An 11,610-nucleotide genomic window follows, 5' to 3' on the forward strand; every position below is an offset into this window, starting at 1 on the left:
TATGGTATGCAGTCCTGGCATTTGTTGGGTTAGAATAGAATAGAATAGAATTCTTTTATTGGCCAAGTGTGATTGGACACAGAAGGAATTTGTCTTGGTGCATATGCTCTCAGTGTACATAAAATAAAAAATACGTTCATCAAGAATCATAAGGTACAACACTTAATGATAGTCATAGGGTACAAATAAGCAATCAGGAAACAATATCAATATAAATCATAAGGATACAAGCAACAAAGTTACAGGCATACAGTCATAAGTGGAAGGAGATGGGTAGTATTTGTCGGGTTAGTATATGAAAATCACACTGTCTTATTTCATGTGCACATGTGAATACTGCAGTGGACATTTGCTTGGCTGGCATGAAAGATTTGCAGCTCTGAACAGATTCAGTGTCACTGAAGGAAGTTAATTAAGCTTAAGCCATGCTCCTTATCCAAATTTATTTGACACCTTTCTTCAGGAACCAGAGAAGCAAGAAGCAAAAATTTCCCCAAATACTGTCTGCTTGGACCGGATATATTATCTCTCACCAGTAGGAGTAAGCATCTGTCAATTCCTATTTCAGAACTATGCAATTAATGTTTTACTAGCCCCGAAGCTATTATAAATGTTGCCTCACTCACTTGCCTCCTGGGGCAATGGTTTATTTCATGCTTCTGAAAAAATAAAAAAATGAAAAAATAGAAAACTATTGCTAAGTGTGATTAAATGATAGGAAAGTTAGATGTTGCACAGATGTGAGGTGCTAACCAATGTTCCTATCATGTAAAACACTGATAAAAAGGCTTTTTATTCTTGGACATCCAGATGTTCTGATCACATACATAGTATTAATACTCTGCTTAAAGAAAATATTCTTTCAAATGATATGCTAATCTCTGCCTAGCATTGCTCATGTTTCCCTATATGGATTTCTCTCTAGTTTGCATGAAACTACAGTATTTTGCAGAAATAGAAATCAATTGTTCTCCCAGATTATTTACATTTAAAATCATAATCTCCCAGATTATTTACCATTAAAAATTTCTGAAATATAACTAAGGATGCAAATCTGCTCCCCGCTATAATCTTCCTTGATTGAAAATGATGGTGCCAAATTCAAAGTCATCTAATGAATGATATTGCACTATTTTGGCAGTGCTCCTGAAATTCTTATTTTTATAGCTTTCCTTAAGGTATTTTTCAGATTCCAAGTTTGAGGTTGAGGTGTTGTTACAGAATTTTATCTCCTCTGGGTGTGAACAGCAATAATATGAGAAAATGGCATGTAATCCTTCTTCTCTAGTAAAAACATTGCAAAAATCAAAGTAATATACCACAAAGGCTAAGAGGTTTAACTAGAAACTAATATATTTTCTCATCTTAAATCTAGCTTCTGTGGCTAAAATCGAGAAATTTCTCTCTCACTTATTGTTCAGAATATCATCCTTGATCTGTTCTCAGAATTCATCAAGAATTCTGCAGTAATAGAGACAAAACACTTGAAACATTCTTAAGCATTATGCAGAAGTGAATTACATCACTGAAGTAAGAAACAAAATGATATTGGGTTATGAGGAAATCAGAAATGGTCTGCACTCCAGTAGTTCAAGTCCGGCTCTGTGGGTGGGGTGAGCTCCCTTCACTCAATCCCTAGCTCCTGCTCACCCAGCATTTCAGAAGCAAGCAATATTGCAAGTAGATAAATGGGTACCACTTTGGTGGGGAAAAAACCCTAGCTGCATTTGTATGTGTGGAGAGAGCAGAAACTGGCACTGGACCTGGCCGGACAGGAGGCATCAGAATACGAGGAGAGACGAGACTGGTGGAGGAGCCGGGAAAAGCCAGCAACCCGAGTGCTGCCCGTTGATATAAAGCTAGTTCACCCACCTACCCCAAAGTGCACGCAGGCACTGAACGTAAGGAATTGGCAATCTAGGCAGTCAGGACTGCATTTTGTCTAGCATGTGTAAATTTCCCTGACATTGTTTGCCATAAGCTAAATAAATGTGGAAGCAAAACAATGTGTTACCCCAAATGAAATCCATTTTTCTTACTTTTATTTTCCTACTATTATTTTTAAGGGCATATTTCTCCTAATATTGGCATTTATATGGTTTTCCTTCACTTGCAAACTGAATTTAAAAAGTGGGAAAAGTGTGGAAAATGTTCATTTTGTTTGCATATATGTTTGGGAAATGCAAATTGAACAAATATGTAGTCCTATTCTTTCACCTCTGTGTTCAAAAGATGGAGAAAATGAGTGAAAACAGAATGAACTATGCCTAAATTAGTGGACAGATGGAGATTTGAAACTATTAGGGATAGATAACAGTGCTGTGCTAAGATTATTTAATAGTAAAACAAATAAATGAAAATAATACCTAATTGTTCACTAGAAAATAACAACAGGAAGTAACTGTTTTTAAACTGCACAAATACATATGCCTATCATTTCTTTAAAAACTGGACTAGATAACAAGTGCTTTTCAAATCTGGCATTTAAAGATGAGAAAACTTCAACTCCAGCTTCAATTGGCTGGGACATTCTGGGAGTAGAAGTCTACACATCTTAAAGTTTGAAAAACACTGAAATAGGCCAGCATATTTTTCTTCAAAATTGTGATTCAAAGTTGTGACAAAAGATCTGTTGGATTTTGAAAGGCCAGATTTAATATTTATATTATTAAATATGAAATATTTAATATTCATTGCATTCTGGAGGACAGCAGATTGAGGAGACATTGTGTTTCATTGTGTAACTAAACTATGGAAAACATTGCAAAGAGATATGTCTCAAATGATTTCAAAAGGAATTAAAATCATGCAAAATACATGCACCATTGGTTGATAATCCAGATGGCTCTGTATCATCAGGTCCAGAGATATGAGGAAGGATATGTAGAAGGTGTATTTTATTTCTGCTCTGCTTCTCAAAGCTGCAGTTCTGAGTGCGCACACACACACACACACACACATACAGTGTGTGTGTGTGTGTGTGTGTGTGTGTGTGTATGAGTGTGTGTGAGAGAGAAAATTGCTTACAATTTACAATTTACAATTGCTTAACGCATTGTAAGCCGCCCTGAGTCTCCGGAGAAAGTGGCATATAAATCAAATTTATAAAAAAAAAAAAAAAGAAAGAAAGAGAGAATTACACAAGCATCTTGTCAGGGCCAGCTGGGTTCAAACTGGATCTGCAAGTCACAAACAAGCAATTATAAATTGCTCCATTAACTGAAGGATACACTCAAATTGCCCCCCAAAATACAACCCTTGTGGTAATTACCTTCCGTTTTAAGGATCACTATCTCAGAAGCTTATCTATTAGGTCTCTAGATGGACTAGAGACTAGCATTTGTTTTGTTTAGGAAAGCATTACATAGATGCTTCTAATCTAATTTTGAATAAGCTTTGCAAAATATTCATCCCATATAATATGGCATCTAACGTACTTTAGTAAATTTTAGTAAATTTTTCCATATAATCCAAAATTCAATAACATCAGTCATCTTTCCCCACCCCTCCCAATAGATAGGTTTTCCTGTTATGAACTCAGATCTCCCTGGTGCCTGACACCTGAAAAGTAATTTCTAGTAGAGATTATTACTCTTCAATTATTTATTATTCTCATTTCATTCATTCTAATGGGATATTCCAGTAATTAAAATAAGTGAACGGGGGAGGTGATGACACTGAAAATAGTTGGATTCTTTGCAAAGATTATGATTCTTTTAGTCAGTTTGTAGTGTCCCATATTGTGAACGGAAAACAACGTTTTTAATACATATTTTTTATACATAAATTTATCTAAGTATGAAGCCACAAACTGATTCATGATCATCTTCTCACTTGGAAGAACATTAGAGGATGGGCCTTCGGAATTAGAACTGGCTAGAGACCGGTTCTGCTGTATCCTAGACATATTCTGGAGAGACCTAGATCTTTAGAAGGCAAGGTTCTGGATCCAAACCTATGACAAGTCAGAAGCCTCACTAAGATCAACAGAATAATAGAGTTGGAAGGATCGTGAAGGTTTTCTAGTCCAGCTCCCTGCTCAAGCAGGAGAGTCTATACCATTTCAGACAAATTATTCTCCAACCTCTTCTTAAAAACTGGGTGTCTGACAACCAATCGGAATACAAGCTCAAATTCAAAAGTTTAGAGAGGGCATAAAACCCAGGCATTCTCAGCATCTCTTCCCTTTTCTGCCCAGGATCTCAAGCCATGTGATCATGTCCACCATTAAAAACCTTCTTTCCAATCAGCCACCATGTTTCCAGTGTCTTTCTCCCCACTTGGAACTGAACCCAGATGGACATTTCTTCCAACAATGGGAAGGGTAGAAGAAAAGAGAAGTAGAGGATGGCCAACTGCAAGGTGGATGGACTTACTTACAGTGGTGATGTGTGGCCTATTGGAAGACCCAAAAAACTAAGTTAGGGGCAGAAAATCTATCTATGCGGATGCTAAGAATCGACAATTTGATGACACATAATCACTGTGTAAAAGCCAATGAGTATTGCTGTTCAGTTTCTATCCCAATTTCTATAAAGGAACATTTTTGTTTTTGTTTTTAAAAAAAAATCATTTGAGATACTAGCAGCACTACATTAAAATACAAAAAAGAATTGTTTGAAAGGACAAGACAGCCTCAGACTATTAATAGCTTTCTTAAGATTTTAGGCAATATTCTCCTACCATCTAAGCTTTGCTGCCATCTGCTGGACTGAAATGACTTTGCAGAGATTCTATCACAACCAAGTAAAATTGTGGGGAAAATTACGGCATTGTTCTGTTATTCACTGCACAGATTGTTATGTTCTCAAGGTGGAAGGCCAGCCCGTAACATTTTGCTGCCTGAAAAAAAAACCTTACCAGTATTGTAAGGTGAACTTTAATTGTACACTGAGGGTTGGATAGTATATTTCAGCACACGAAAAATACCAGAGGACACAGTTGTCCATTTTGCACATCATACTAGCCAAACTGTGACTTTAACTTGGCAGGTTGAATGAGCTCCCTTGGGGCTTATTTGCCCTTGCATGGTTCAGTGAAGATGGCTTAACATGTCTGGTCTGGCCATTTTGTGCCAAAAATAGTTCTGTCCTCCAACTGAGGAAAATGCCCGAAGGCTTCCACCCTTACTCTCCAACTTCTATTATCTGAGGCCATTCATAAAATTGTTGTGGTAACTGCGTCCTCTGAAGCTACCTTAAGTATGCATAGATGTAGAACAATATTCTTTTAAAAATTATATTTAATTTTTTTTTCAGATTTATAATTTGTATTTGAAATTCTACAATTCCACACATTCCTTTACAAACACTTGCTCTTTCTGGTTCAGCGTATTATCCATTAACAATTGGGAATTTGAATTATCTACACGATCTGAGTATAATCCATCATGTACAAGGCATTTTGTTTGGGCTATGGCTAACTTCAAACACTCTATAGAGCGTCTGTATTTGCACTAAAGGCATTTCAAACAGTGGTGGGTTTCAAATTTTTTTTACTACCACTTCTGTGGGTGTGGCTTGGTGGGTGTGGCAGGGGAAGAATACTGTAAAATCTCCATTCCCACCCCTCTCTAGGGAAAGGTTACTGCAAAATCCCCATTTCCTCCCGATCAGCTGGGACTCGGGAGGCAAAGAATAGATGGGGGCGGGGCCAGTCAGAATTTTTACTACCGGTTCTCCGAACTACTCAAAATTTCCCCTACCGGTTCTCCAGAACTGGTCAGAACCTGCTGAAACCCACCTCTGGTTTCAAACCTACATAGATTTGGAAGCAGTTATACCATTTTTTTCAAGATTAAAGAAAATGTAAGGGTTTCCAGGTTTTCTTTTCTCTGTGTGCTAGAGAACTTTCCCTTCCATTCATCTTCCCTGTTGCTTCTGAAATCAGAGGAAAGCTGGATGGAAATGTGATCAAAAGAGGAATGTGTTTGCTGTTCAGTGGTGGAATGCTGCCAGTTTAACAACTGGTTCTGTGAGTGCATGCTTAGCGTGTGTGTATACGTAAGGCACTTGTGCGCAGCGGTGAAAATGGAGCATTTAGAAGCTCAGCTGCTTACCTTCCAAGTCATAAAAGGTAAGTAGAACAGCAGGGGAGGGGAATCAGCTGTGCCGTGTGAGATGAGCTACAAAGCAGGAAATAAAGGACAGGATAGAGTGGGGGCAGGTGGCCGGGCCAACTAATCATTGGCACAACCGGTTGACCCGAACCGGTCCGAACCGGCTGAATTCCACCTCTGTTGCTGTTAGATGCCATTCCATGGGCTGAAAGTGACATTGGACATTATACTGATGCACAGAATTTAAACGCCAAGGAATCAGTGGCGTTTGCTCAGGAATCTAAACTGAACAAATCTCAGTTGATGGTTGTGTAACCTCTGTTAGAACACTTCAGGGAAAGGGACCTGTTTATGGATTGGATACCAAAACAGGTGAATCCCAAAGAAGATACCAAGATGCTTACAATAAATAAATATTTATTTAAAAGGTTCTTATACTTAAGATGTGGAATAAGTCCACTCCCAGGCAACCACAGTGAACCTGAACAGCAAGGATGGCCTTTCATGGAAACAATTCACCAAGGGGTTGCTTTCACTGGGCAGGTTTTATAGCCATTCAATAAACCTCAATCAAGCTCTCTCTCTCTTTCCACTCTCTCTCTCTCCCACTCCTAGCAATTGCTTATTTTATGCATTTCCATTGGAAAGTCATATATTAATGACAATTAGTTACATTGCTAAGGATCTGGGTATAGAGCACCTACCTAAGACAAAACTGGGAAATAATTATCTAATTGGAGTAAGAGTGTGAAGTTTTGTTATCTCACAATTCCACAAGAGTAAATAATAAGAGCTCACTTGTCAAAGCAGCCTCTCTTAGTTAACAGTAACAGAGTTGGAAGTGACCTTGGAGGTCATCTAGTCCAGGGGTCAGCAACCTGTGGCTCTGTGTGCTACTTCCGGCACATGTGCCCTAGGTTCGCCATCACGGCTGTAGGACACAAAGTGGAAATAATACTTATCCTATGAGTTGGAACCTGTATGTCCACTGATCCTGTTTAAAGCTATATTTGGGTTTTTTGCAACTGTACCACAGCAGCTAACATATTCAGTTTGCAATCTGCAGTGTGAACAATTAAACTTTGCCTTCAGAGATTGTGGGTACTCCATCACTGGAGGCTTTTAAGAAAAGACGGATAGCCACTTGTCTGAAATGTTATAAGGTCTCCAGGTATAGGAACTAAAGCAGGAGATCCTATACCATTCCAGAAAAGTGACATTCCTTTCTCTGAGAGTCAAGGACATTCAGCCTCCACCTGGAGTGGCGTGATGGGGAGGCATCTCCTGTTGATTGGACCATTGTTGTGACCCAGGCCCAAGTAAGTAGTAGGAAAAACAGTCAATGAAAAAACAAACAAACTTTATTCGAACAGCTGAGAATTACTTCATTCCCAGCTTCATTCAACTAAATTAAAGCAAATTCCTCCCAACACAAATTCCTCAGTTCTCTCTCAAACCTTGGTCCAATTAGGCAAACTGCCAAAGGCCTTTCTTGGCAAACATTCAGAAGTCACAGATACAAAAATAAATACAAGACGTAGACAAAGACGACAACGAAGCTACCAACGTTGTTTTCCAGCAAAGCCCAAATGCCGTTGCTGGTCTGTTTTAAGCCTTATGGGAGGGGCCAATCATCTCTTAGCCCTACTCCCGAGTTGTCCTCTTTGCTTGAGCTGCTCTTGCCTTCTGACAGCTGTTCTCATGCGTGCATTAGGAACAGACTCCTCCTGTTCCTCTGCCTCACTCCTATCAGTCTCTGGAGGCTCTGGAGTCTGCACCACACTCCCTGATGGCCCTCACCCCATCTCTGCCTCTGATGCAGAGCCCTCATCCGGGCCTTCCCCAGCCTCCAGGACTGGCCCATGTTCTTCCTCACCTTCATCGCTGTCCAACTCTGCTGCCAGCTCCACAGGCTGCTGGCAGACCACAGCAACCATGTGATGGACATGTGGATGCAGGGGAAGGGACTTGGACTTTCTTTTGGGTGGGGAAAACCTGGAAGCTTTCAGATTTGGGTTTTCTCAGATGTACCAATATGACATCTCTAATAAAATGGAACTTTGAAGAGTCTTTTTTCATTGGGGGTGTTACTTGGAACCCTGACACACTGCTTGCTTCCCTCCATGTGGATGTAGTTCCATTAAGGACTACTTGTTGAGTATGGTTTGTCAGCCAGTTACAAATCCATCTGGTGGTGATGCTGTCTATCCCACATTTTTCTAACTTACCAAGAAGTAGGTTGTGGTTTACTTTGTCAAATGCTTTACTGAAATCCAAGTATATTATGTCCACAGCATTTCGCTGGTCAATTAATTTAGTCACCTTGTCATAGAATGAAGTAAGATTTGTTTGGCATGATCTTTTTTTTTTTTTGACAAATCCATGTTGGCATCTGATTATAACTTTACTTGCTTTTAGGTATTCACAGATCTGTTGCTTGATTATTTTTTCCAAAATCTTCCCGAGTATGGATGTCAAGATGATTGGTTTGTAGTTTCCTGGATGTTTTTTCTGATTTTTGAAAATGGGAACCATATCCACTCTTTCCCAGTCCTCTGGTAGTTCCCCGGTGCTCAAGGATCTTTGAAAGAAATAATTCAGTGATTCCAAGATCATGTCTGCCAATTCCTTCAGAATTCTGGGATGTAATCCATCAGGTCCCAGTAATTTGAGCTCATCTAGAGCAGACAGGTGTTGTGACTGTGTGGCCAATACCTTGATTTTTTCTCCCCCCATACTGACACCCCTATTTTGCTGCATTATTTTAATATGTCCAAAGCCTAATACTAGCTCTTTTTCATTCACCTATCTTTCCCTTTTCAATGGCTCCACAATCCTAAGAAATTTCATGACTGTTAATAAATAGGCAGGCCAATTGTAACTGATGGGTAAATCTCTCAAGCACAGCTGAAACATCCAGTTCCATCCAGAGGAGTTGCTTGTTGTTCTCTTCCAGACAAAAGGATGATATTGTATTAGTTAGAATGGGCAGAGGCAAAATAAGATACTAGGTGAGATTTCCCTCTAGGTGAGTAGAGTCAGGCAGAGAGAGAACACAATTTATTTCACATTTCAGGGTAATGATGTGCTGCAATCAACTGGCAGAAGAAAAGGACTCTATCTGAAAGTCTAAGCAAACTAGATTTACTCCAGGCATACATTTTCTCCACCCATATCAATGTTTATCATGAAAATATGTATCTTTGTCCAGTAAGGAGCTTTTACTTGGGAAAGGGCACTCCCTTAACATGAAGGTTTATCTGGCCTCAATCATATTTCAGAAGCATAAATATTACCCACCCGGATTACTAGGAACTAGGCTAGGATCTGACAACATAAAAGAGGGATCTCCTATTAGCATAACAGGAAATGACCAACTGATATATGGAATCTTTTTCTATTTAGGCCACAACTGCCATACTAAAAGTAGAGGGAGAAAGAAGCAAATCCACCCTTTATTTTTAATATAATATCAACTTGTCTTTTTTATAAAGGAATTTAGGGAATAAGGGCACAAGTCCAACTGTTTTCACAACAGCCCTGTGAATCAGATGAAAAGCCAGCCAGGGAGCATCAGGTTAAACATGGGTCTTAGTTAAGCACTTACACCACTTGTGTATTAGCTCAAGATAAACCATAGAACAGGGGTGTCAAACTCACGTCGTCACTGTGGCCTCACATGACATTTTGGGATTTTTTTCCTCCCCCTTTGCTAAACTAGGCATGGGCGTGGCCAGGGCGTGACGCATCCAGCCCATGGGCCATGAGTCTGAAATACAACATTTGGAAGATATGATGCAATAGTTACTATGATGCAATGCTTAATAGTCACTGAGGCAATTGGTAAATTTAAGGCAGGATTGTCCTCTTGCCTCTTCTCCATCTCAATTTTCCATTTCTATTCCCAGAATGGAGAGCCGAAAGCTGTCCACAGTGGGTGTGGTGTCTGCAGTGTCAGTTGTGGAGCAAGGAGGTTCTGTGGATTTGCCCTCACCCTGAAAAGCCGAGCAGGGTCAGACCTACAGTATTTAGTACGTAGATAGACACTTACAAGGAAATCCCAAGCCCAAAGTAACAATCCAGAAGGCAACCGTTGCAAAACCCTTTCTCCTATTGCCTTAAAAAAATGCCCAGCTGTGTCCATTTGTCACCAAGGTTTGAGTTCAAATAGCATTATTTATTATGGCATATTTGCTAAGCCATAGTCTTTAAAAATTCGGCATAATTCTATGTGAGTTACATACTACAGGCTGCCTAGAGGGATCAAGCCATCAAGAGCACAACTGGAAACCATGAGGAACTACGGCCCGTGACTGGTAGGTTGCTTCCCTCAACTAGATGCCCTTAGCCTGGGCTTGGCCCAAAACTGATATGCTTGCTGAGGAGCTTGAGAGGAGCCAATTGTCCTTTGGGATCAGAGCTACTACAGAAGGAAAATCTTCCTCATCTTTCATCTTCTCCAGGAGCTCTCTGGCCCGGAACGCAAGCTTCACCAAAGAGACTTCCCCATCCCATGGAGCTATAGGTGGAAAAGTAAATCAGAATCAGAATATTTGAATTAGAATCAGAACACAGCTGGAAGGGGCCTTGGAGGTCTTCTAGTCCAGCCTCTTCTTAAAAATAGTTGCATTTGAGTGAGAGAAAAACTGCTTTGGAGGTTTACACATCCAAGCAGCCGCGGGGAAGAATAGAAGCGGGAAAGAATAGGTGGCATCAATACTAGAGCCACAAAATTCTGGGTTTGAATCAGAATCAGAACAGAGCTGGAAGGGGCCTTGGAGGTCTTCTAGTCCAGCCCCCTGCTCAAGCAGGAGAACCTATACCATTTCAGACAAGTGACTGTCCAGCCTCTTCTTAAAAACAGTTGCATTTGAGAGAGGAAAATGCTTTGGAGGTTTACACATCTCCAAGCAGCCGCGGGAAAGAATAGGTGGCATCAATAACTAGAGCCACAAAATTCTGGGTTGCAAAAATCCAGACGAACGCAAGAGGTTGGCGTTTTTCTGGCTCCCTTTGCTGCCCTCTAGTGGCCGCTCTGGCGGTCTTCCATCTTCGCTCCCCGGATCTCCGCAAGCCCCACCTTTCAGTTCCGTTTGGAATCGACCGCGAGGTGCAGTTGCAAACCCAGCCAGGAAGAAGAAGCTACCATCGGGAAAGGAAAAAAGGGGAGCGCACATCTCCCCCGCCCCTCTTGCCCCTTTGGTTCTCCTTTAGTGTCTTTCAGAAAATCCTATACCTGGTCGGAAAGGAGGGGGGCTGGACCGAACCAAAGTAAGGGTGGTGCCAAACGAATGAGAGTCCTGCGGCGGCCGAGGTCCTGGCTGTCCAGCGGGAGGAGGGAGGCCCTTGGTTGGAAAAGCCTATCTCCTCTGTCTCCCCCCTCACCCTCCTCGAACTACACCCCCCCACCCCACTTCCACAGCGCAGACCTGCACGTGCACATGCCCGTTGCCCCTAACTACGGAGCCACCTCGCCTCTCCTTTCCGCGGTCCGGTTCGCCCAATGGGCTTAGCGGGACAAGGCAAAGGGGGCGGGGAGGAAGGAGAGGAGT

At 41.0% G+C, this 11,610-nt stretch overlaps 1 long non-coding RNA gene across 1 annotated transcript; it reads right to left on the bottom strand.

Moving 5' to 3' along the window:
* Positions 1-9,616: 9,616 nt before the first annotated feature.
* Positions 9,617-11,577, bottom strand: LOC117663612 (uncharacterized). The gene is made up of 2 exons (XR_004590756.3): positions 11,295-11,577; positions 9,617-10,577 (listed from the first exon to the last, which is right to left on the bottom strand). It is a non-coding gene; the product is annotated as an uncharacterized LOC117663612 (long non-coding RNA).
* Positions 11,578-11,610: the final 33 nt, after the last annotated feature.

This window comes from Pantherophis guttatus, chromosome 3 (genome assembly GCF_059756535.1).
Source record: "Pantherophis guttatus breed Tessera chromosome 3, ASM5975653v1, whole genome shotgun sequence".
NCBI classification, from domain to species: Eukaryota; Metazoa; Chordata; class Lepidosauria; order Squamata; family Colubridae; genus Pantherophis; species Pantherophis guttatus.